The sequence below is a fragment of the Antechinus flavipes genome, chromosome 1, assembly GCF_016432865.1.
Source record: "Antechinus flavipes isolate AdamAnt ecotype Samford, QLD, Australia chromosome 1, AdamAnt_v2, whole genome shotgun sequence".
NCBI lineage: Eukaryota > Metazoa > Chordata > Mammalia > Dasyuromorphia > Dasyuridae > Antechinus > Antechinus flavipes.
Genome location: NC_067398.1, coordinates 588,921,320 through 588,946,663, shown reverse-complemented (window position 1 = coordinate 588,946,663; position 25,344 = coordinate 588,921,320). Strand labels below are relative to the sequence as shown.

Below are 25,344 nucleotides of genomic sequence, written 5' to 3'. Positions count from 1 at the left end.
ATCTCCCACCCAGCTGCTGGTCTTCATTTTGCCTTTTCATCTTTTTGGGTATTGTCTTTCTTTACTGTTTGTGTGAGCTCCTTATGAGTAGGAATTGTTTTTTTTCTTCCTTTCTTTGTATCCTCAAATACACAGTACATAGTAAGTGCTTAAAATATGTTTACTGACTGACTATGCTAAGTGCTGGAGATACAAAGAAGAGCAAAGTTTCCCTAGGAGCACAAAGAGACACAAAATGCAAGCAATTATGTACAAACAAGACTTATACAGAATAAAGAGGACATATTCAAAAGTGGGAACTAGAAATGTATCTCTTTATCTACCTTTAATTTAAAAAATGGAGAAAGTAGTTTCTGGAAGACATTTATATATTACTATTTCTGTATATATTACTATATTCATTACCCATTCCCTAAATTTAAGTCATGTACCTTCTAAAAAATTTGTGGAATTTTTTCTTTTTACATGTTTACTACAGAGTGTAAATAGAAATTTCATGGACCATAAAGAATTCTAATTAGTAAGAAACATTTTGCCAATTTGGACGTCTATAAATTAGAATGCTTATATGTTAATAAATTCTCTTTATCTCTTACTTTTGCTAAAAGACAAGACAGCTTTTCTTTCACACTCACTACAGGTCTTCCTGTAAAAGGGTAGATAATCACTTGTTATCTTGAGGATTCCTTTTCCTCAGTACTAGGTTGCTGCCAAGTTCCCTTCCTAGTTCGGAGACTGTGCTAAGCACTAGGAATACAAATACCAGCTAAATAAATAAATAAACAAACAAACAAATAAATAAAAATAAAAAGCCTCTGTCTTCAAGAAGGGATTAGATTAGAGGTGGGGAAGATCCAGAAGAGGAGTGAATGAGTAAATATGGCTCACTTCGACACTTCCTCTAAATAAAATTGGTGGAGGGGGACACCACTGGGATTGAAAATTTAGAATGAGAAAGCTGCAGGGAGGTAGGCATTTTCTAAGATATGAAGACTGCTGGGATGTGACTGTAATATTTAAAGGAGTTAATAAATGATTTGAAGATGGAATAGGTCATCTTGGAGCTTAAAAAAAAAAGGAAGGAGGAAAGAAGGGAAGAAAGAAGGGAGGGAGGAAAAATAAGGAAGGAAAAGCAAGGAAAGAAAAAAGGAAAGAAAGAAAAGAGAGAGGAAGTTATAATAAACTTGGGAGTCTGAAAGAGTTTGACTCACATGTTTGGAAGTTCATGAGTAGGTGTGGAGTAGAAAGAGTGAGTCTGTGTATTGGAGAACAAGGGGGAGGGAGGGAATTGAGACAGTGAATACTAAGACTAAGGGCTAGAATCTGGATCCCCTACATAATATATATACAATCAGTTTTGGTCACATACCATGTATTTAAATTGAATACTTTCTCTTCTGTCTACAAACATAATCATATTTCTTTTATTTAAGATAATGCAAGGTAAAAATTGAAAATATGTTGTACTTTACCCATAATAATTCATTTAAATGTAAATCATTATTATGCAATTATGATTATGTTTAATCTTGTTTCTATTAAAAGCATTTAATTAAAAATAATGACCTCCTGATCTTTTTTCTTTTTAGTCTTACAAATCTTTTAGCCTCTCTTTCAAAATACTGATCACCACCTCTTTTATACTCTTTCTTTTCATAATGCTATACTTTTCTGGTTTTCCTCTCATCTTTTCTGACTTAGTTCCTCTTCTTTTCTCTTCTCAAGATATTACCCAAAACCCTCCTCAGTCCTCTTATTTTCTCCGTTCTTGAGCAGTGTCATCCATTTTCTCTGCTTCAAGTGTCAATTATATTCTGATGAACTGAATTTCTTTCTAAAAACCTCATGGGGTCTTTCCAGAACTCCAACAGACTTAAGGGCATGCAATATCCCTTCATATGTCTGCCTCAGTCTTACTGCTTGGAATCGGGAAGGAGATTTACACCAGGAAATAGTGATAAGATATGAGGGGGGATGCAGTTGCTATAAGAGGCAAAGCCAAAGCTAGAGAAGGAGGGACACAAAGACAATTACAATATTGGTGGAAGGTTTCTTTTTGGCAAGACTCACTCTTCAATCTAGCCACTGAATGCCAAGATAGCTGCAGCCAGAAGAAACTGGAAGGCCATGCTAGCAACAAGATAGCCTTGCCTGAGTTCCATACCCAGAGCTGAGATGACTATGCTGAATCCATCTGGATCCTAAATTCATCTCACAGGCTGCTGGTCATAGATTAAGAGTTTCTACCACAGATTCTCATGACTTCTTTTACTGGAAGCACGTACTAGGCATCACATGACACTTCTTTGCTTGTTCTTAGGGAAGCAGAAATGGGGAACAAAAATTTAAATTACATTTCTTAGAATTCCTTAGGTAATCCTCTGGTTAGGAACTTCTAGAGTCTAAGAGAGCACAGGCTTGTAAGTACTTAGTAAAATGCTTGATTTTGATGAAATTCTGTTACTGTACATTGCTCATTGTTTTGAAACAAGGATACTTACACCAAGATGTTAACTCAGTGGAATTGATGAAATGATGGTTCTTTAGTACATAGTATGATGATGTAATGGTTCTCTAGTTCAAACATATTCAGTCTATTGTAATGATGTAATTGTAATAGGGTATTTAAGGGCTGAGAGGACTGGAAATGAGACATTCCATTTTTGACCATCCTCCTGATAGCTCTCTTGCCTCCTGCAAAGCTGCACTAAGATCAACATTACATTTTGGCACCCAAATGTGGCTATGAGGACCTACACTCAGCAGCTCAACTGATAGGATCTTAAATTCAGTAGAGAAGTCCCTGTGACCAGGAAGTAAGGTGAATAATCACTTTCATTTTTCAACTAAAATGGGACAAATACTAAGAAAAGAGTATTTCCCACTTCAAGGGAAGTGTGTACACCTCTTAATAATGAGATAATGCGACCCTACAGAGAGAGTCCATGTGAGGGACAAAACGATTTGACTTGAAAAGCATTTAGAATTTGATACTTCAGTATTCAACACATTTACCCTGAGAAGTCAGAATAAGCATGGAACTCATTAGGGTCTAGATTCTCAGATTGGGCAAAATCAGGTGAGTGGCTATTAATGCCACCTAATGGTTAAAATCATTTATATCTAGATGTTCACTTAGTACTTCAAATTTATTTATTCAAAATTTAATATTCCTTTCCCTAAAATGTTTTCTTTCTTATGACTTCTCTATTTCTGCTAAAATCATCACCATTGGCCTATACATACCAGATTTCAAACTATCTTATAAAATGATAATCATCAAAACTATCCGATTGGTATTGGCTAAAAAAAATAGAGTGGTAGATCAGTAGAATAAATTAGAGATATGAGACATAATGGTAAATGAACATAGTAATCTAATGTTTGATTAATCCAAAGGCCCCAGCTTCTGGGATAATAACTCATTATTTGCAAAAACTGCTGGGAAAACTGAAAAACAGGATGGCAAAAACTAGGTATAGACCTACCAAGATAAGATAAAAGTGTTTTATGACTTAGACATAAAAGGTGAAACCATAGGCAATTTAGGAAAGCAAGGATTAGTTTAAACTGTCAGATCTATGGAAAAGAATTTCTGACCAAACAAGAGATAGTGAAAACAATGAGATATAAAATAGATAATTTTGATTACATTAAATTAAAAAGGTTTACGCAAACAAAACCAATGCAACCAAGATTACAAAGAAAGCTAGGAAGGAAAGTACACAGTAAGTTACAATAAGTAACTCTGATAAAGGCCTCATTTCTCAAATATATAGAGAACTGTGTCAAATTTATAAGAACACAAGTCATTCCTCAACTGATAAATGGTTAAAGGATATGAACAGGCAGTTTGCAGGTAAGAAATCAAAGCTATCTATAGTTATGTGAAAAAAAAAAGTTCTATATCAATATTGATTAGAGAATTGCAAATTAAAACAACCAGATATATTATCTCATAGCTAATATAACAGAAAAGGAAAATGATAAATTTTGGAGATGTGAGAAAATGGAAACATGAAGGCACTATTGGTGGAAGTGTGAACTGATCTAATTCTACTGTACAGCAATTTAAAACTATGTCCAAAGGTCAATCAAACTGTGCATACCCTTTGATTCAACAATACCACCAGTAAGTCTGTTTCCCAAAGAAATACCCCAAAATGATAAAGGACTTTTTGTACAAAAATATTATAGTAGCTCTTTCTTTGGTGGCAAAAATGGGAAACTGAGGGAATGGCCATTTATTAGAGAAAAGCTGAATAAATTACTATATAGGAATATAAAGGAACACTATATTATTTTAAAAAATAATATGCATCTGAAATTTGGAAAGACTTAACTGAACTGATACATAATGAAGTGAGCAGAACCAGGAGAACACTGTACACAATGACAGTAACATTGTATAATGATCAACTATGATTGACTTGGCTTTTCTTAGCAAGGCAATGATTTAAGACAATCCCAAAGGGCTCATGATAGAAAATGCTATCCCCATTTAGAGAAAGAAATGATATCTGAATGCAGATCGAATACTATTTTCATTTTAATTTTTTTTCCCTTTTATTTTGCTTCTTTCACAACATGACTAATAGGGAAATGTTTTATATGTTCACAAATACACCCTATCAGTTTGCTTACCATTTTAGGGAGAAGGGAGGGAAATATAGAAGTCAAAATTTTTTTTAACTCATTATAGGTATTTGGGGAAAAAATACTGTTCAAAGTTTAAAAATAAAGTAATAAAAGCATCACGATTCTTTGACAAAAGCTAAGGATTCAGAATCATCTTTGATCTTCTTGCTTTGTCAGTGTCAATTTGGTAACAAAGTCCTAATGGGTCTAAGCAGTAGCATCTTGGTAAATGTTTAACAAGTGGATCTCTGGAGAAAAAAGTATGTATAATACATTTTAAAATTTTATCTGCATTATTAACATTTTCTCCATCATTTTCTCAAGTTTAGGCAATGAACAAAACACTAGACCAAGTGCTGATTTACAGCATATGCATATTTCCCAGGTGTAAATGTTTACACTGAAAATTTAACAATTGTTTTCCACCAGGTTTTACTTCAGAAACCTGTTTTGATAATCACTCTTCCTTTTATCTGCAGAAATATCAATTTAGGTCAGATTTTATTACTATTGTCATAATTTCTTGATTAACCTCTCTGAATTCCTGCAAACCATCTCACTATACATTGCTGCCAAATTAATTTTTTTTAAACAAAAGTGGAAGCTTAATTAATATTGTTCTACTATCATCATGAAAGGCATAATTTGAGTTACACATCTAAACTGAATGGAGTTACAGAATCATAGCTCCCTTTTATGCATTTAACAATATATATATATAAAATATAAAATAAATATTTACACACATGTACTAAATTATTCTTTCTAATGGACAGAAAGCTAGCCTGGATTAAGGATTGGGTTCAAGTTTTACCTCTTACAAAGTGTGACTCTGCTCCTGGGCATTTTAATTTAACCTTTCAGTTCAAAGCAGGATTATTGATCAGTATTGGTAGAGGGGAATTAATTGCCTCACTAGGAAATGCCCATTAGCAATGAAATCATAGGTTCAGACAAAAATAATGCTTATCTCTAAACATGTTCTTTATGTTTTTGCTTCCCACATCAGTGGTTCCCAATCACTTATCTTATATAGAATTTCTTTCCTCATTTAAGTACCTTTAAAGTATGGCCTCTAAATTACCTTTCCAATTATATCACTTATTATTCTCCATCTTGTACCTTATGCCCTAATCGGTCTGGAATACAACCACTACTCAGTAGACTACACAATGTTTGAGCTGAAAGTGACCTTGGAGTTTATTCTAATGTCCTGGTTTTACAGAGAATTAACTTTTACTTTATTTTGTCCAGAACCAGGCCTACAAGGCATTTTCTAGCACTTGTCAAACTGTACCTCTGACTTTATACCCTTCTCCTCTTCTGACTCCCCTGTAAGTGTGATCTTCTTCCATTAGAATGTAAACTCTTTAAGACAGAAATTGTTTTACTTGTGTATTAGCGCTATGGCACAGAGTAAGCCTTAATAAAAAATTTATCTTCGTTCATTCATTCAAACTGGAACCAAGAAAAAGGAAGTGAGTAGTCACGTGGCTAGTTACAAAGAAGGACAAAATCTTGCCATTTTCAGCTCGCCTCACCTTCTCCTCTGATATCCTTCCATCCCCTACATTTTGCCACTTTTCTGTTGTTATTCCTTCTCCCTTATGGTACAGTAAAGGGTATTTGAATTTGGAACCAAACGTCTGGGGATTTCAATTGCCGATTCTATTACAGTGAGATTGAGAGAGTCACAACCGGTTTAACCTTCAGTTTCTTCATCTGTAAAATGAGGGAATGTACTAATTAACCTTTAAAGACTCTTCCAGATTTAAATCTATCCTTCTTACTACTGACACCTTTCTCACCCCTCAAAAAAAAAGTTTCGATGAAGATTCTTTATGATCCAACTCCCCACTCTCACGTCCCAAGCTAGAAATAACATCTTTCTCTCTGAATGCTTTAACCATGACTACATTTTATTCTGTATAATAATCATTTGTGTATGTCCTATCTAGCATCCGAAGTTTCTTGAGGTCAAGAACCTTATTTTACTATTATTATTTGCATCACAGCTCGTCGGCATAATAAATGGCAAAATTATTCAAATGAGTAAGATTTAAATATATAAATGTTAGTTGTTATTACTAAAACCCTAATGTTTTAATTCACATTGAATCCCCGGCAAACCCATGTAGCCTTTATAACCAGTACTAGAGCTTTATTGTAAGCAGCAGAACTCTTTGGGAGGATACCTTAGCCAATAGAAGATCCGAATTAGTTAAGGAGTGGTGAGAAACAGGAAAGACTCAATCAAGTTGAGGCGTAGCCTAGTAGCTTCTCCACAAAAGAAACTGTGGCACCGCACAAGCTATTTGCGACGGTCCTTATTTTACAGCGCTTCCTCGACACGATGTACACGTCAGAGCGCCTGGGTTCCCGCCCCGTGGCGAGGTCCGGGAAAAATTAGAGGGAGACCTCACAAACGCTACGTCGGCCGCCGGGAGACCCAGGCGCCCATCTCACAATGCGGCCGCGGCCCCTCCGACGGGCGCCTGCGCGCGCAGGGCCGGCCCTTTCTATCTGTTCCTCCTCCTCGGCCCCCTCCCCTCTTTCCTCCTCCACCACCGCCTGCCTCCCTCCCTCCCATGTCCTCACTGCAGTCCCTTCGCCAGCGGGGGAGCTGATCCCTGGCTTCCTGGTGGTGGGGAGGGGGAGGGAGGCTGGCAGGCGGCTAGCCCGCCGGAGGCTGCGAGACCATAGACACCTGCACCGCCTGGTCACGTCGCCCCCCTCCCCTTTCCCAGCCCTTTCCCTCACCCCACGCCTTCTCCCCTCGCTCCTACTCCGGTACCCCTCCCCTTTCCTTTTCCCCAGTGACTTCTCCCCGCCCCACTCGAACAGTGGCCCGGCCGGCTGTGACGTTGCTAAGCCCCGCCTCCTCCCGCCCCCCCGTATAAATACGGGCTCTTCGGGCGCTGCCTTCCCACACTCGCTTGCTCTTCGTCCCGGCTAGCATCCCCCATCTTTTTGCGTCGTCGCCTTTTTCTTCTTCCTTCTCTTATTCTCTCCTTTTCTCGCTCTGTTGCTCTTCTCTTTAAGGAACCTGCCTATCATCCTAAATCCCTACCCGCCCCCACCTCGTTTTGGGAGTTTTTAAAATTAGCGTTTATTTATTTTTTTCTCCTCGGCCGCCGTCGCCACTGCTGCATAGCTGGTGTCGGTGCCGCGCTTTTCCCCCCCACGTCCTCCCCGCAGCCTATGGCCCAGGCCGCCTCGGGTATTTCTGCTTTAGGTAACCACATCCCTCTTTAAAAATTCCGCCTAAAAAGAGAAGACGCTTTACCCGACTCTTTGGGCCGTTATCTCACGTGAGTACCGACCCCTGAGGGGGGCGCGTGGCGGCGGCGCAGCGCGGCATGCGGGGCGGCGCGAGGTGGCTAGCGGGGGAGGCGGGCGGTGCCGGAGAATTGAGGGCGGGGGGAATGGGAGGCCGGCGGCGGGTCGCTCGGCCCCGGGTATTTGAGCGGGGGAGTAGGGGGGATAGGAAGGGAGCGCGCTCTTCTCACTCCCGGCGGCCTGCCCTGCTGTCCCCGGAGCACCCCGCCGGGCTCGTCGCCTCTAACATGGCGGCCGCGGGTGCGCGGTGGCGGGTGTCTGGGCCACCCGGCAGCCCTGAGCTGGCCGCGAGCAGTGAGGAGCGTATGCGGGCGAGGTCGGAGCTCGAGTTTCTGCCTCGGACCTCCTTCAGGAACCGGCGCAGCGTCCTTCCTCCACCCTTTCCCATACCGTGCCGGGCTCGGCTCTGCCCACTAGTCGCTGAGAGTGGGGGGGAGGGAGCGAGGGTTGTCTCGCCGCCGGGGGTCGTCGTGTCTACTCTGCCGTCTCCCTCCCGTCCCTCTCCCGTGGTGCATTGCTATTTCCGGGGAGGGGGCCTCCTGGTTGCTGCTGCTGAAGAGGGTCTTCAGACTCGTCTTCTCCGGCGCTGGGCGATGAGGGGAGGTAGCCCTCATCCCGGGGAGGAAGGAGAAATGGACTGCCCTGCCGGCTCAGACCTCTGGGGATTAGATTGGCTCTCGGAGCCCAATGGAGTGGAGATGGCCCTCCGCGTCGGTTCGCGTGGCTGCCTCCGCCGGGGGTTTCGGTTATGAATGGAGCGGGGGCGGGTCCTCACGCCGGGCCTCTGGTGACAGCTTCCCAGGGATCCCGGGTGGATCCCAGCTGCAGAGTAGATGTGTCCTTTAGTTGAGAGAAGGTTGACTGAATTTGGGCCAACCGCGGATCCGGGCCCCGGGGAAGCCCCAGTGTCAGGTACCTTTTCTGGAAGACTCCAGGGCTGTGCCCCGCCCCCTGCGGCGCTCAGATTGGGCGGAGGCGCTGTCACTCACCGAGTCACCTCTTGGAAAGTAAGGCTTAGTCACTTCTCTACCCTGCTCTTTTTCATCCTTTTTGGTGGAGGGAGGGAAATGGATATGAAGAGTGTAAAAAAATGAAGGATTAATCCTCTTCACTTTCCGGAAAGTAGCATTCTTTCTGCAAATTTTTTTTTTTACTTCAAAAATACTAGATATATATAGCTTGTGGGTCAGAGAAGCTGGTTGTGTCCGTTGCACACTGGTCATGATCTAATGACAGTTGGATTGAAGCGAATCTGCTGCAGGTGGACAATTGAAGGAATTTAAGTCAGAATTCCTTCTAGTGAATGCTTCGAGTTAAATGGGAAAATTGAGAACTTGTAAGGAAAAGTGGGGAAAACAGTGGCAGTGAACACAAGGTTTGGTGGTGGTCTGCTTTGATAACTGGGCCACCAGCATTTATTATCCACCTCATCCCCAAGCAAGTTGCTCTGAAAGTGAATTCCTTTTCAGGAGAAATGCCTTATTTTTATTTCAGAGAGACAGCAATCTATTTGTTGGGAGAGTTAAGATGCTTTCAACCATACTTAAATAAGCAACTCGATGCTTCTTTTCTGCAGACTGTTCCCATATTTGTATTTATATGCAACAGTTAAAATTACGGTGCTCCTTATATATATCTGCTTGCTCCACTTCTCTCCCCAACCGGGAAAGGGAGAGTAGTGAACAGAAATGTGTTTTTCCACACGACTTTTTAGGGAAAGAACCCGAGAGGAATTTACTCTCCATGTAGCATTGCTGCAGCATTTTAGCGGTTTTTTTTTTTTTTTTTTTTTGTTCAAATCGACTGTGGGTGGTAATGGGGGAAGGAGGAGGGGTTTGTTCCGGTCTGGACCGCTCCAATCTAGTTCTCTTCTTCCTGTCACTATGTGAACAATGCTGCTGTCTTGTATTGTAGCACTTGGTGCTGCCTGTGTTGTGGTGGCCCCTACCCTATCCCTTTACAATATAAATGAGTTCTAACCTCGAAATCTTAAAAAAGTTTATTTCCCTGACAAACTGAACTTCACTCCTAAATAGGTATAAGCAAGGGGAGACTTAAACTGATTCTGTTCCTTATTTAAAGGAAACAAAAATGCCTGGTAAATGTTGCCTGTAGCATTCTTTTTTAATTTAAGAAAAATACTAATTCTTCTTATAAAAGCTTAGTATGAAAAGCCTAGCTTTTTGGAAAACCTGTTTTTGGGCGATGGAGGAGCAAATACCTCCCGTTACTGGAAACAAAGCTCAAGATGTTGTTGACAGCAGCATTGTTGCTAGTATGGAGAACAGTGCTTGAATATATTATGCAGTTCTTTTCTCAGAGGTAGTAAAATCTAACTGCTTATGTAGCAAAAGCTTTGTATTTAGGGATGCTGACAGGGCAAGTACTCTGGAGGTGGATGTTTGCACAAAGTAAAGAAGTAGTAGTGACCTGGGATTTTTATAGGGATGAAGTTAATTTGTTCTTAAAGATCAAAGCATCTCGGAGTCTCTGATAGGCTTTATGTGTGGTAATTGATTGGTATATTTTCATTCATGTGCAATAAAATGAATTAGCCGGGCCTCCCTGCCATGGATAAGTCCAAGGACGTGGATAATTTAAGTCATCAGTTTAAAAATTATTCCTGCTGAAACAGTGCTTTTGAAGTGTTTGGCATCTTGCTCTAATCGAAATAAGTATCGTTAAAATAAGTATTTCCTTACACTAACCCTGTTCTGGTATGGGAAAAAATGTAGGTTCAAGGTACAAATATTTAATTATTGAGTTGAATGTTTGTACTATGTGCATGCCCTAATAAAATGTTCTCTATGAGCTTCTCAAAAGAAGTAAATGGAAGCAGGTAGAAACTGTACTTTGAATTGAGTTCTAAGAGTTTACAGTTGTGTAACTGACAAGTGTCATTCTGATTATTTTCCCAGTTTTGATATGATGTAATGCAATATATTTTCTTAAATTGCCAAAGCAATTTAAAAACTATAGACTCCAAGAACTTAAGTTATTACATTATAGTTGTTTATTTCAGAATTTCTTTAGATAAAAGAAAAAAGTTTTCATTTTCATTATTAAACAGCTACTATTTTGTAAAAGAATTCTATTGTATAATAGTGAGCAGGACTACTCTTACAGCAACATGTGCAGTTTTGAGATGTTGAGGTTTTGTTTGTTTTTTTAATTGATAGGTCTTCTAGAGAAGGAGAAAAAGAATATTATAAGGAATTGGGGTAAAATTAAGTAAATTCTCAAGAATGATATAAAGATAGGTTAAAAGAGAATAATTTATAACATCTGAATAAGCCAGTAATTTCCAAAATTCCTTATATTCTGTTTATGATTAATTAATATTGTTACTGTTAGTTAAGAAAAATAGAATGGAATTTAGTGTCATTAAAGAATTTGAGGTACTGAGAGGTAAGGAAATGAGTCTTTTTAAATCCATCTTTAATGAATCTCAGGAGGAGTGCCATTTGTTATTACATTTCCACAACCCATTCTTGTCTTTCTTGGCATATTACTCTAATTTTAAAGTAGTTAGAATATTATTTTACCCAGATCTACTAATCATCACATCACTGCTGCCTCTTCTAGGACTTTTTTCATTTTCTTGGTCTTCCGGATAGTCTTTGATCTTGAACTATACTTGGGAGGTTAGATGTGACTTGGAGAGATCTGTGAAAGTTTAAATTGGAGTGGAGCTGATAGTTCTTTCTTTCCCACCCCCATCTTAAGAGTAGCAGTGTCAAAAAGTTTGGTCACTAATCTGAATATAAGTATTGTGATGGACTGCCTGTTGACTTAATTTTAAAATGAGATATTACCTGTATTAATATCTTGTTAAGCATTTCCCATTTACATTTTAATCTCGTTTGGGTTAAATTCAGACGTATTTTGGACCTGGGCACAGATTTTAGAGGACTGCTGCCTAATTCCATTGTGACCTTTGCTTTGCATTTTCTGGTTGTATTCCAGGTTTTTCAGTTGTCTTGGATTTGATTTACAACTAATCAAGAACAAATGTTCTTTGTTATTCATACCTTTATTCCTGACTCTCTCCTACACTTAGAAATCCTATTTAAGGCTGGGGTTATTAGTTTTAAGTAAAATGGGAGGTTGTTCATTGTTTTCTAAATAAATTGGAGTCACTGATCTCTCTAGATTATTCAGAGATTAGGATGAAGCGGTGCTAATAAATTTAAACTATTTTAGATTGGTGGTTATTTATACAACAGACCTAAAAGTTTCTCATCACTTTATTCAGGTGCTTGTATAACTATATGAAACTGTTGATTATAAGCTATGCCATACCTTTTCACTATCATAATTTAACATCAGGCTTTTTGAACAAACATGCACTTTGTTCAGGTGAAGTAATAACTACTAATTTATATCAGTGGTTTGTTAGGGTTCAGCAATAAAGAAACTGGCTTAAGCCTCTTATCAAAGCTTTGTAACCAGAGTCAAGTTTAAACTTACTTTAAGAATAGGGACAATACTTTTACTGACTAATTTGTGCTACATTACAAATTATGAGTTCAGCTTACTGCACTATGTAGAACAAGTTCATCCTTGATTATTGAACCTTATCAAAGGGTTGGGCTAGGTGATGGAAATATACGGATAGAGTTCTGGGATTGAATCAGGAAGGTTCCTCTTCATTGAGTTCAAATCTGACCTCAGATGTCACTGTTTGACCTTGGGCAAGTCACTTCACCCCGTTTGCCTCAGTTTCTTCATCTGTAAAATGAGCTGGAGAAGGAAATGGCAAGCCCAGTGTTTTTGTCAAGAAAAACCCCAAATGGAGTATGAAGAGTCAGATGACTGGAAAAACAATTGAACAGTAAAATCATGGGATTTTTGTGAAGATCAAATGAAAGATTTAAAATGGATGTGAGCATAATATTAAAATATAGGGGTCTAAATTGAGCATTTATTAGCATCTAATGTGCTTAAAGTCTTAGGCCTTAAAGGTTTTTCCCTGTATTTAACTTCTATTAAAACAAATTTCTTAAGTACACTAAGGGCAGAACTTATTTTTCCAAGAAAAGAAATTTTTTTACCCCTAGTCCTACCATAATATATCTGACACTTGGTAATGGTGTTGTATTAAATAGCAATTATATTACAGAAAGATAGCTCAATCTGTAGTCTTGGTAAAATTTTGACCTTTAAAGGAAACCTATAAAGAGTTAAATAAGTCAGTAAACATTAACTACCTGTTATGTGTGCCAGGCACTGGACTAAGCACTGGATATGCAAAGAAAGATAAAACTAGATCTTGTTCTCAAAAAGCTTAAAATGAAATGAAAACATCATACTGTTATGTATGAATAAACACTGTAGAATTAGGGTGAATAGTAGAAGCTTGGAATTTTAACTTGGGACTTAAAGGAAGTCAGGGAAGCTGAGATGAGAAGGGAGTATTCTAGGCATGAAGGAAAGTCAGTGAAAATGCACCTGAGAGATGGCATGTCTTGTTACAGGAACACCAAGGAGAACCAGCATCATTGAATTAGAGTACATGAGGAAGGGAGTTTAATTAAAGTAAGGTGTGACAAGACTGGAAAGGTGGGAGGTAGGTGATAAGGGCTTTAGTATGGAGTTGGTGGGGAAGCACCATAGTTGGGAGTGTAGATAATTTGATCAGACTTGTGCATTAAGGAAATTTGTTTTGACATCTGAGAGGAGAGTGGATTGGAATAGTGGAAAGACATATAAGGCAGACAGACCAAGTAACAGATGAGATGAAAGATGAGAATTGCATGTGGCAGGTAACAGTGGCAGAGGAGAGGAAATGGTCTAGCTAGGTAAGAGATGTTTTAAAGATAAAATTAACAGGCCTTTGAGATATTTGGAGAGGGCAAGAGTCAAAGATGTTATTTTGCAAAGCAAGGGGATTGGGGAAATAATGGTACCTCAATAGTAACAGGGAAATTAGGAAAAAGAAGGTTTTTGTGGGGAAGAGGAAGGGGAGATGAGTTTAGTTTGGAGCATTTTGAGTTTAGGATGTCTACAGGACTTAGTTGAGATACACTGTAGCATTGCACTGGAGTTCCCCAGAGAGGTTAAGGCTAAATAAATAGATTTGAGAATCATCAGCGTAAAGATAATTGAATCCTTGGGAAGTGATGAAATCACCAAGTGAAATAGCTTAAAGGGAGAAGAGAACCAGACAAATCTCTAGAAAGATTTAGCCGAGGAGGCTAAGGGATTAGTCAGAAGTAGAAGACCACAAGGGGTCAGTATGGTGTCCTGGAAACCACTTAGAGGAGGAGGATTGTATTACCAGTTGTAGACTAATTGGCACTCGCTCTTGCTCATTGGCGCTCTCGCGCTCTCTCTCTCTCTCTTTCTCTCTCTTTTGGAGGAAGTGATAGGGAGTAGGACAGCAGGTGGATATCTTTTTATTTGAAAAAAGAAAACATGTTAACACGGGGAGTTTGGAATGCTTGTTGTGTAATTAATTTTATAGTAATATATTGAAATTTTCCTGACTATAAAGGTTAGGTTTTTCTTTTTTGAACTAGTTGATTACCCTAAGTCCCTACCAATTCTGAATTTTTTTATGTCATTTTTGTTTTATTTTGTTTCAGAATGACTTACAATTCTTATGGTTGGGTCACTTTTTTTATTTTTATTTTTTTTAGGGCGAGCTTTCTGACCAGGTATACAACTATCCAGAGGGCCTAGGAGAAGTGCTTTATAGAGAGCAGTTCGACTTCAACGCTGAGCCACCTTGGGAACCTAGCTGATGATAGGAGGGTTCCATCTCCTAACTTGTCCATGTAAGTGTTCCTAAATGTCACTTGTCATGAAACTGTATTTTTGTTTGGTGGTTTTTTGATGGGTAAAATTGCCATGTTACTAATAATTTGTCTATAGTTGTCTTGGTTTGCTTAAAGATCTGAACTCTAGAAATTCTATTCATGATATTCTACATTTCAAAATACATGATAAAAATAATGTTTCATATTTGTTTATAAATCCATAGGTTGTTTTCATATAGTACTATCATTGAAAATGTCTTAGGCACATTACCTTTAAAAAGTTCATTGGCTTATCTGTCTCTGCTATTTGACAGTTACCAGTTCCCATCCAATAAAAATCTTAAAGGCATGGCTGAACTAAAGTTATATTCTCTTTTCAGACAGATAATTTGGGAAGGTTTAGAAATTTGTCTATACAAAATCTTAATTTGTGTCTGACAATTGCTATCTTATTGTAGTTCAGTAGAAATTATTCTGTTTTGAAGTTACAGATTTTATGTATAACATTTAAATATGTGAGAAATTAATTTTTTTTAATGTTGTAATTTAGGCAAGAGGACTTGATCCCCTTTTTTATTCATGAATTTTAAAAAGGTTTCACTTGGGTTTTTCAAATTGGTGGTGTATTTTGGCTTTGAAGCACCCATATTTTAAAAAACAATGTTCCTATTTATGTCTTACTGAAAGAATTTGGCAGAATTGTGAAGGGGTGGGCTTATGTGTGTTTTGAATTATTTTAAAATTGATTCTCAGACTGGAGAGAATATTAGTCATTACAGAAAAGATTTTTAACAGAAAATTGGATAGTACCACTGGGTCTCTTGTGTTGGCATTGGATTTTTTAGACATTAATTTACTTTGTTATCCTAAATATCAAATTCAATTAGCTTGATTTTGATGTTAACCCTTAAAAGGAATTTTTAAACTTGGAATCAATAGAAGGAAAAGTGATATTGAACAGTTTTGTTGAGATTTGGAAATAGTATATAGACTGTCAATTTTAAGAGCCTTGACTTTTTTTTTTTTTTAAGAAAATGAATGACTTTGTACTAGATTGTTTCTCCTAGGTCTCTTAATAACTCTAAATCAGTGGCTTAAAACTCCCTTCAAACTTGCCCAATTTGTTCACAAACAAATTGGGCGAGTTTGAAGGGAGTTTTAAGTTTTTATTAATATATGTTTCTAAATCTTTTATCACAGTATCATTTGAAGTAGTGATTCATCATTTAAGCATTTATCAATATTAATTCCCTTGTAAATACTGTGTGGGATGTAGATATTTTACTCTAAACCCCCCCCAAAAAAAAAAAACAAACAAACAAACAAAAAAAACAACAACAACATAATTCCTTTCTAAGCAGGATTTTGGAAGGTGGGGATATCTTCAAATGGCTTGAGTGTGTGTGTGTACATTTTGCCTTTTTTGAAACCCCACTGTCAAAAGAATATTAATATTAAAATATTGTTTACATGTTAGGAAAGGTCTTCTGATGTTGCAGCTCTTAAACTTGAATTTCAATGCTAATTTTGCCATTAACTGAGTAACTCTCTTAAAATAAGAGTTGGATTAAATTTCTAAGAGTACTCTTCCCCTCTAAAATTTTATGATTTTCTATTATGCTTTCGGTTTATGTAACAAGCAAGTGAGTTTACGGTGACTTCAGGTAGGAAATAAGAAAGTATGCCTTGTGTTCCAGGGAGTATCTGTATCAAATTTTGGCATTTTAATTTTTTTTAATTTACTTTGCAATTGTCTATAGAGACACTCAACTTCCTTCATATTAGAGTATAGTAAGTGCTATTAATTCCTTGCCTAGTGGTCTATAAGAATTTAGACAAAAACAATTATCTCCCCTTTTTTTAATGTCACAAAAGAAAGTGATATGTTGCAGGACCTATAAAAACAAACAAATCTAATGTATGCCCTCTTTTGAATAAAATAATCCTGAGGAATAAATCCTAACAAATACTAAATGTGGTTGACTTGTGTGAAACATTTTCATCTATATCATATGTGGATGTAATGTGTTGGTTTTAAAAAAACAACAACAACAAATTAAGCTTTATTGTTCTTTTGCTAGATAACTATGAGAAGTAGATGTGCTAACAGCATACTAAGAAACTTGATGTTGTAATTCACTGTTTTTGTAAGCTGTCATACCAAATGGAAGTACAAATTACAGAAATGGAAATACCGCATAGTGGTATCAGTGTCGTTTTAATGAGATAGTTTATTGGGCTATTATAATCCTGAAAATAATTTTTTCGGGAATATAAAGACTTTGAATCTGAACTTGCTTAATATAAAACAAATATCTTCAATTACAGAGGATGTAGTAAATGGCATGTAACATTTCAATAACAGTTATTGGGCCTCATAAAGCATTGTGTTACCATGAAAAGATCATTGACCTCAGTCAGAAAACCTGGATTCAAATTCTCTATCTGTTCTACTCCGTATTTAACTGAATAAGTAATGTAACTTTTATTGGTCTCCTTTCGAATGTAAAGAGTCGGAGTAGGTGCCTTTCTGAGATACTTTTCTGAGTTCTAAATTTGTGATCTATGAGATTTGTACTTCAGATACTATCCCATTTACAGATGGCACACTAAAGTTCAGTGATGTTTCACTGACTTGTTCCATGACCTCGAGGCTTTAAATGTCAGGCCAAATTTGAAGCTAATCTGTGCAGCTTTCAGATTTAACACTCTTCATTATGTCAGTTTGTCTCTTAAAACAATAACCTAGAGCAATTGTGACATTTGTAAATAGTTTGAGGAATACATGGCTTTCTCCTCGAGAAATTGGGGAAAGGAGTTGTTGATAGCAATAGTGGCTGAAGTGGCAGTGGAGCTATCTTTTCAGCTGTCAACATAAAAGTTTGGAATTGTTTACATAATAACATTTTTCTCATAATTTTTTGAGCTATTACTTGCTACATAAGAAATACAAATATGTTAAGATACTATAAGAACCCTGAAATGGGGGAAAGTCATCATAACTAATTTTCTCATTTAAACCTTTTTGATAGTTTCCAAGGGGATATGAGTGGTAATACACATTTAAGACGATCCTTTTTTTAGTGCTTTTCAATAAATATTTGAATTTCAGATGTTAATATTTTAGTTTTTGCATCCTTTGTAAACTGAGATGGTATTTTCATGTGATATCAATAATGAAGGCTTTAGGTTCTTAAATTAATAGTAATTCTCATTAGAAAAGTCCAAACAATTCTGATCTCCATCTTTATATTTTGAAAAAATAAAAAAGATTTTAGTTGTCAACACATACAAACTATTGGTTTTTCTGAATATCTCTTTAAAAAATAAAGGACCGTTTAAAATATACAATAAATATGTTGGTTTGTTTGATTAAATTACCTTTTTTTTATGTGGAATAAATTGGTTTTGGAATAGAGAAAAACGAAAAATATATTTGGTAGAAAAAACCTAATGTATATATTTTTCTAAGGTCGAAGGGCATACATTTCCAAAGTGTGAAGCTGTCTTATACTTTTTAAAGGCAGTGTGAGCTAGTTACAGAATACTGATGGAGCTGCCAATTTGAGTTTATATCTAGCTGTGTTCCTTAAGGATCATAGACTTAGAGCTGAAAAGAACCTTCCCACTGACAGGAGAAAATTTGAGCCCAGAGAAGTTAAGTGGCAGAGTCTGATAGGGAATATTTGTTCTAAGGTGTAATTTGTCTCTATATCATTCTGATTCCCAAGTCCAGAATTCTTTTTCCCATCTACCAAAAGCCAAACAACCTCTTCTAGTTTCAGATTTCTTAGTCTGTTGTAGTCTTCAAGGCCTTTGTAGGAACAGAAATGGTGCGATGTTAAATTTCTTTATCTTGGCACATTTTTTTTACTATCTTTAACAAGATGATACTACTTTCTGATAGGCTGAGGTCAGGAATCATATCTTCTTGGTTTTCTTACTTTAGTAAGCGTTACATCTCTGGGCCTTAAGATGTCAAATGTTTGAAAAAATCTTTATAGAGTTTTCATGTGACATTAAACTTGTTCATAGTAAAAAGAGTAAAAGAAAACTTTTTGGAATGGTTCGAGGTGCGAAATTTTCCTGGCTTCCAAATTGTTAGAGGACTGCTGTTTTGGAACTAAAACTCTACAAGGCTTAATATTTGATCAAATACAGTTAGGCCACTCTGAGAGCATACTTTCCAGTGACACCTTTCCCCTCTATTTTCACCAGTGTCTCAGAGACTGATTCTTGGGGGTCCCAGACACTTTAGTCTTCAAACCTTGAAGCATCAATCCATACATATAGAAGCCAGTTGTCACTAACTATTTATAAAGTCAAAAAAGAGCAGAGATTTGCCTATTCTTGTTTCTTGCTAACTCCCCATTTTCTTTTCCTTTTTTTCTTCCATTATCTTTACCCACTATCTTGTCTTTTATTAAGATATAGTTTAGATTATTTGATTTGCATTCTTGAACTTTTTTATTTGGTTTCCTCACCTGTAAATGAGGTGTAGAGGCAAAATTGGAACTAATTCTTCCAAATCCAAAATTCTTTGAGACTATCCTATGAATTCTTCCCATTTGTGAACATGAATAACATTAATTCACATGTTTGAGAATATAAATGCCTACCCTAATAGAAGCTGAATTGAACTTTAAGTAGTTCGTTATTTCAGTACAAAAGCAGCATCGTGTAGAAAATCTGACCTTAGAGTTAAGAAGACTGAAATTCTAATTCATATTTGCTACATAGTGGCTGCATGACCCTGGTCAAGTTATTTTAACTTTAGATACCTCTGGAAATTGTCTGACAGAATAATTGTTGCAGTGTTAGAGGAAGGAGGTTTTTTATTTTTTTAAGCATACAGTGGAAGAAACAGCATTAAAGCCAGAAGATAGGGATTCAATATAACTTCAGACAAATCCCTTAATTCTTTGACTCTGTTTCCTCAACAGTAAGATTGAGAAAGAGAGCAATTGACCGAAGCTTACAGTTAAGGTCTCTTCCAGTTTCATAGCAATGAAGTCACAGGCCCAGTTAAAAAAATAACTTCTATATCTCTTGGAGCATTTATTATATTTTTGTACAAAGGAGAAAGCTGGTACTTGAAGCTGCTGGTCTCTGATGTACAATGTTTGGTGAAATTAATTAATGAACATTGTACTGGGTACTCTATTGGGTGTTGAGTATACAAAGACAAAAAGGGAAATGACCCTATCCTTGCAACTCACATTTCTTTGGAAAACACAGCAAGAATACACACAGTAGAGATGAAATCTGTTAGGTCTTGGGAATTCGTGCTTTTAACTCTATAGCTCCTAGAATTTGTATTTTTGATTGTCTCCTTTTCTTACTTGCACAAATTACCTGTGTGTAGGTGCATAAGGAGCAGAGATGTTAATTTGGCCTTTGTACTATTAAGTAATTGTCAAGAAATAGATTAACATACCTTTATCATCTCCCCTTTTGAGCTTAACTCTTTTTCCCAGAGTCTTAAATTTGTTGCCACATTCTCCTTTGTCTGTTATCCCTGATGCCATTCCAATAGTTAGAAAAATGAGTTGACAAATACATATATATTCAAAAGCCAAATGGTTTATATATTTATCTGTGAAATTGTTCCCTTTCTTAAGAATGGGGTGGATGCAAAGAAGTAATTGTTTCCATATTTTGAATTGGAATTTCTTGTTTAGTCTATTCCATCCTGTAATTATGAGCCTTTCATACATCATGTGTTCTATAGTCAAGATTTGAATTGAAGCGTATTCCAGTCAATTTTGCTTGTGTGTTTAAAAAAAAATTAGTCGAAGCTATCCAAGAGTTTGTTGCGCCTAAATATTTGTCCTACAAAAGAGGTGCAAACCATCACCTATTCTTTGCCCTTAAATTCTGATGCTTCAAAAAAAAAAAAGTTAACAAGGATTTATATTTATGAACTAGTTTTCACTGACCCCAAACCTTGTTCAACTTCAATTTGAAATGATAATCAGATGAAAAGTACTAATAGTAATAAACTTATAAAAAATAATATAATAAAATTATATAATAAACTTATAAGTATTTGCTTTCCTTTTGGTATACTCTCCATATTATAGGCTTATTCCAAAAAACAAATAGCAACAGATTCTTTTTTTTTCTTTTTCTTTTTTTTTTTTCAGATTTATGGAACTCATACTATTTCAAAATTAAGTATTTAACAAAAAAAGGATTTTTTTGATTAAAGGAGAACTACTCTTAACAATTATGGCTTGGTGGAAGGGAAGAGACTTGAGTGTACAGTTCTATATCTCTATCTTAAAATACTAGTTAGGCCATTATTTCAGATTTTTGTAACATTTTCATTGGAGTCTTACTATTATAACATGGTTTAAAATATTTACCACATTTTTACATAATTATAACTTCAAATAGTACAAATCTAAATACATGTAACCACTTTAATCAATTCTTATTTGAAGTAATTGGGAGAACTTTGCTATAATTTATTAAACTTTTAAGATATTGTATTTATTTGCTTAAAGACTTAAATGTAGCATAGAAGGATAATTAGTAATTTTTTTCAACATTAGTCCATATCTTTATCAGTTAGCTCAAAGGACTTGAATTTCTGCGTTCCAATTGTTAAAGTAGGTATCAAATAATTTAACAAGACATATGTGCCAAAGAGGACCTAACTTTATCCTCTTCTATTTATTGTATTTATACCAGTTACTCCAGTTTCATCTATTCTTCTTTACATTTTCCTTGACCTACATTTATATTGTGCTGGTGGCCTTCCGTCAGCTTCATAGAGAAATCCAATTTTTGCTCCCTAGTCCAGAATTGAATACATCGAGAAATACCACTTACTTTAGCATTAACTACCTTCCTCCCAGTCTTTCTCCACCTCTTTCCTCCCTTCCCCCCAAAAAAAAAATTTAGGGAGGTTGCTGTCACAACTTTTGCTTCCTGTCAATCACATCACTGCTTTGCTACCCTCCTCACACCTCCCCCCCCCCCTCAATTCTAAAAAGATAAAAATTCTACAGGATAAGAAGGTTTTTGATATTGAATAGAGAAGCCTTATATCATACAGGCATAGTTTTCTGCTGTCACCTTCTACATCACTTATATTTACCATTTGTATTGATGCAATTTTATAGAAATTTAACTTTATCCACCCCGTTTATGCGGAACTGTGCAGTAGTTTCCTTAGTTTTGAAGATAACCTGAATGGTAAGTAATGTTCTCCATTTTATAAGTGAGGAAGTAATGGTATAGGTGTGATATTCACAGGATGGTGTCAGAGAGGAAATGTTTCTGATTGAAATTAGTGAGCTCTGGATAGAGTGGTAAGTTATAAAATGTGTATTAAAAGAAATCAAACCTGTCATGGGTAGTAACTTGCCCTTAGACCATTTAACAAGATAACACTGTGGTTGATCATATTAAGGTTCGGTTTCCTGCTTAGGTATCTCTGGAACAGTACTCCCAACCTTTCAGCTCTCCCTGTTCTACTTCCAGGGAGGTCTCCACTTCAGAAATCCAAGACCCATATTCATCCAGCTTGGTGTCAAGTGGGCTGTTGCTGCCAGAATTATCTTGTGATTATTTGAGAGATGTATCAGTTTCTTCTGAAGTACAATCAACTGTAGAAGCCTTTGTAGCAGGTGTGTAACAAGGCAAGTGCTCAGCTGCTGCAGTCACTACTCTTGGAGCTGCCTTCTTGATTACATGAGGATTCAGCCTCATGAACGGTTCCACGGAGCAGTGCTTTGGTTCTTTGGAGCCATATGTTTCTTCGGCAGCTACTGATGGAAATCCTACTCAGTAAAACCTGATATCCACAATCACCAATGAAGGCACCAGGAAGTACTGAGGAAGGAAGGTTACATAAACTGTTCTTCACAGCTGTGAAGCCCAAGTGGAAGTTACTTTTAAAAAATATTACAGCTGTTAATTACTGCACATAACTCTGGTACAAGCAAGCTGAATGTTCATATTGCTAAGCAAACTTTTCCCCACATTCATTTGTTGCATACATTTGGATCGTAGAGTGATAAAATGATTTGGTCTTTGTTCAAAATTGACTTGTCATGTTGTAAAGTGTTTTAGTAAAGGAAATCTAAATGAAAGATCTCTCTTCAATGAGGCACAGTTGCTTATCACATTCTGATGTAAGGTAGTGCCAGAATGTACTAGCATGCAGCCAGTTGTGGATACTGGAGAACCTATAGAACATTATGGTCCATAGCAGTCGTCTTATGGTGCCTTACGGAGAGGTGTTCCTGGCCCTTCCTCATTCTAAAACTGTTCCTTGATGCTTGCCATGGATAAGTTCTAGAGCTTTGGATAGAAATAAAAGAAAAGAAAATATCTGGAACTAATTCCTAATGGATCTCTTAAAATATTTTTGGATTGCATTAGGCTAGCTCCTTACCCAGTCAGTGTTTCTAGGTCTCTGGATCATCCTATACATCTATTAAAACTGGCTCTTTTGTTTAGCCTTTCTTTATGAAGTACTTTAAAATATGATGATAAAATTTAGTTTGAACAAAGACTTGTTAAAGGTACAAAGAGAAAATTGATCTGTGATTTCAACATAATGTTTTTAGTTTTCTAAAATTAATTTCAGGTCCTTTTGTGAGGGTGTGTGATATAACAGGGAGGAGTTAGGAAGTACTGTTTTGCCAGCACACTGAATGGGTTTAGGAGCTGGAAAGGTGGTGGTTTGTTTTTTGTTTGGTTTTGTTTTTATTGATAACAGATTTATATATTGCAAACAGGCCTAACATATCATTTGCCTTAATAAGAAATTTAGAGATTATCAAACTTTCAGAGGCTTTGCCTAGTGGTTAGCAACAAAATAACAAGATAGGATTTTATAGACTTTTAAATTAAATTTGAAAAAAATAAAATCAAGAAATTGAACCTAAGAAAATACTTGATTAATAATCTGGAGGTGCTGTAGGCCAACTAATATAAGTAGGGCATAATTAATGGTCATTCTAGGACATCTGAATTGGAAAAACAAGTGTCAACTCAGATGGAAAAAATTCTTTTGTAGGATTTCAATTAAGTAAACCTGTTACAATAGTGCATTTTTCTTTTTTAGATTCCTTTCCCCTAGTACCTTGTGTTGAAGTTATAGAAATCATTTATTGTATGTCATTTGGAGCTTCCCTACACAGATACACTTGTATTTATTTGTAATTTTAAAACAATTTCCTAAGATACCTATGATTTCTACTAGAGATGGTTTTTAAAAGTCAATAATTAGATAACTTAGTATTGTTTGAGGTGGCATGGTATTAGTTAAGTACATTAAAGAAAGTTTTGGATTAAACGGTTTGATTCTAATCCACTGGCACCATACTTAGCCTGAAAAAGTTTTCTGAAGAATTCAGGAATTGAGCATGAATTGAAGGCTATCTATTGAATAGTCCTGGTAGGTTTTACTCTCAAAAGTACCATATTAGGGGAAAATAGTTCTCTTGCAATATAGATTTATATATGATATTCAATCCTACTTTTACCTTTAGAAAGACAAGCCTGCTGTCTCTATAGGAAAGTTACTTTAGTGGGTCCAAATTAATGATCTTAATTGAAATGAAGACTGGTATGCAATTTGGTCTCGTAAGTAAACACTGCTTAGCATTTATTTTGCATATTTATGATCAAAATAAAACAAGATAGCTTTGCTTCCAGTATTCCATTACATTAACTGAATGTTACAATGAAGAATTTAAATGCTTTTCTGCTAATCTTTAATCAGGAGATTTAGGTTTCCTGCATAAGTATCCCAGCTTCTGAGTATTGTTGTGGCTTGATTATAATTTGAGATCTTGTTTACCTCTGCCCTTTGGTTAATGACATTTCTACCAGGGATTATTTCAAAATCACAAATCGGCCTTTTAGTTAAGATCTTTGTATACAAAGTGCATTGTCTAAATGTAGCTGGAAGCACTTTTAAAATGTGTAGTTTATGGACTCTGTTCATTTAAAAGGGGCTAATTATTATTTTAAAACAACTTTGTATTGTCATTGTCTTCGAATTCATATGTTTACAAATTTGGAAATAATTAGTATATTTCTATTTTTTTTTTACAAAATTGATGAACTTTAAAGATTTTTAGGTTATGATTTGAATTTTTGTGGAGATTTAAGGTCTTAAAATATACTTCTGAATGAGACTTAGGAGGTGGTAATATATAATGTAAAGCCTCTTTTCCTGGAAGCCATTATCTAATGTTGCAGATTTCCAATTAAAGTCCTCATAATAGGGTAAAGAGGGAATTTGGAAGAGGGCAGGGTTAGGCAGCATCACCTGTTAGGACCCTGGGTTGAATCAAAATCTGCTTCTTAATTATCAAATTAATTTGTCTGGTCCATTTTAGCTTTCAATCTTGTGTCCTAAGTAAAGCTGAGATTATAATTTTTTAAAATCTGTCAAAATGGCAAAAACTCAATGAACAAACAGGATTATAGTTCTGCTTCCCCTCAGATTGGTTATCAAAAGAGAAGAGGTAAAGACCAAAGTAACTGCCCCCCTAATCAATCTCTGCATAGTGGTAAAGTTCACTAATTATAGTGTTACTGGATTTTTTCCATAACGTGTTATCTCTTGGCAGTCTTGTAG

The 25,344-nt window shown here is 36.4% G+C and overlaps 1 protein-coding gene and 1 long non-coding RNA gene across 5 annotated transcripts in view; one reads left to right on the top strand and one right to left on the bottom strand.

The window, feature by feature from the left end:
• LOC127544351 (uncharacterized) overlaps nt 1-6,963 on the bottom strand; it is an 86,785-nt gene extending 79,822 nt beyond the window's left edge. The window contains exons 1-2 of one of the 2 annotated variants that reach the window (XR_007949429.1): nt 6,834-6,963; nt 6,180-6,360 (exon numbers count right to left, since the gene is read on the bottom strand). This is a non-coding gene — a long non-coding RNA (uncharacterized LOC127544351). The remainder of the gene's footprint in view (nt 1-6,179; nt 6,361-6,833) is intronic. The other variant, XR_007949428.1, reaches the window with a different exon arrangement.
• Nucleotides 6,964-7,850: 887 nt separating this feature from the next.
• The window catches only part of AZIN1 (antizyme inhibitor 1), a 35,673-nt gene continuing 18,179 nt past the window's right edge, over nt 7,851-25,344 (top strand). For 2 of the 3 annotated variants that reach the window (XM_051970958.1, XM_051970956.1), the window contains exons 1-3: nt 7,851-7,949; nt 14,619-14,756; nt 22,230-22,375. The gene's annotated coding sequence lies outside the window, so the exon portion shown is untranslated. The remainder of the gene's footprint in view (nt 7,950-14,618; nt 14,757-22,229; nt 22,376-25,344) is intronic. The other variant, XM_051970957.1, reaches the window with a different exon arrangement.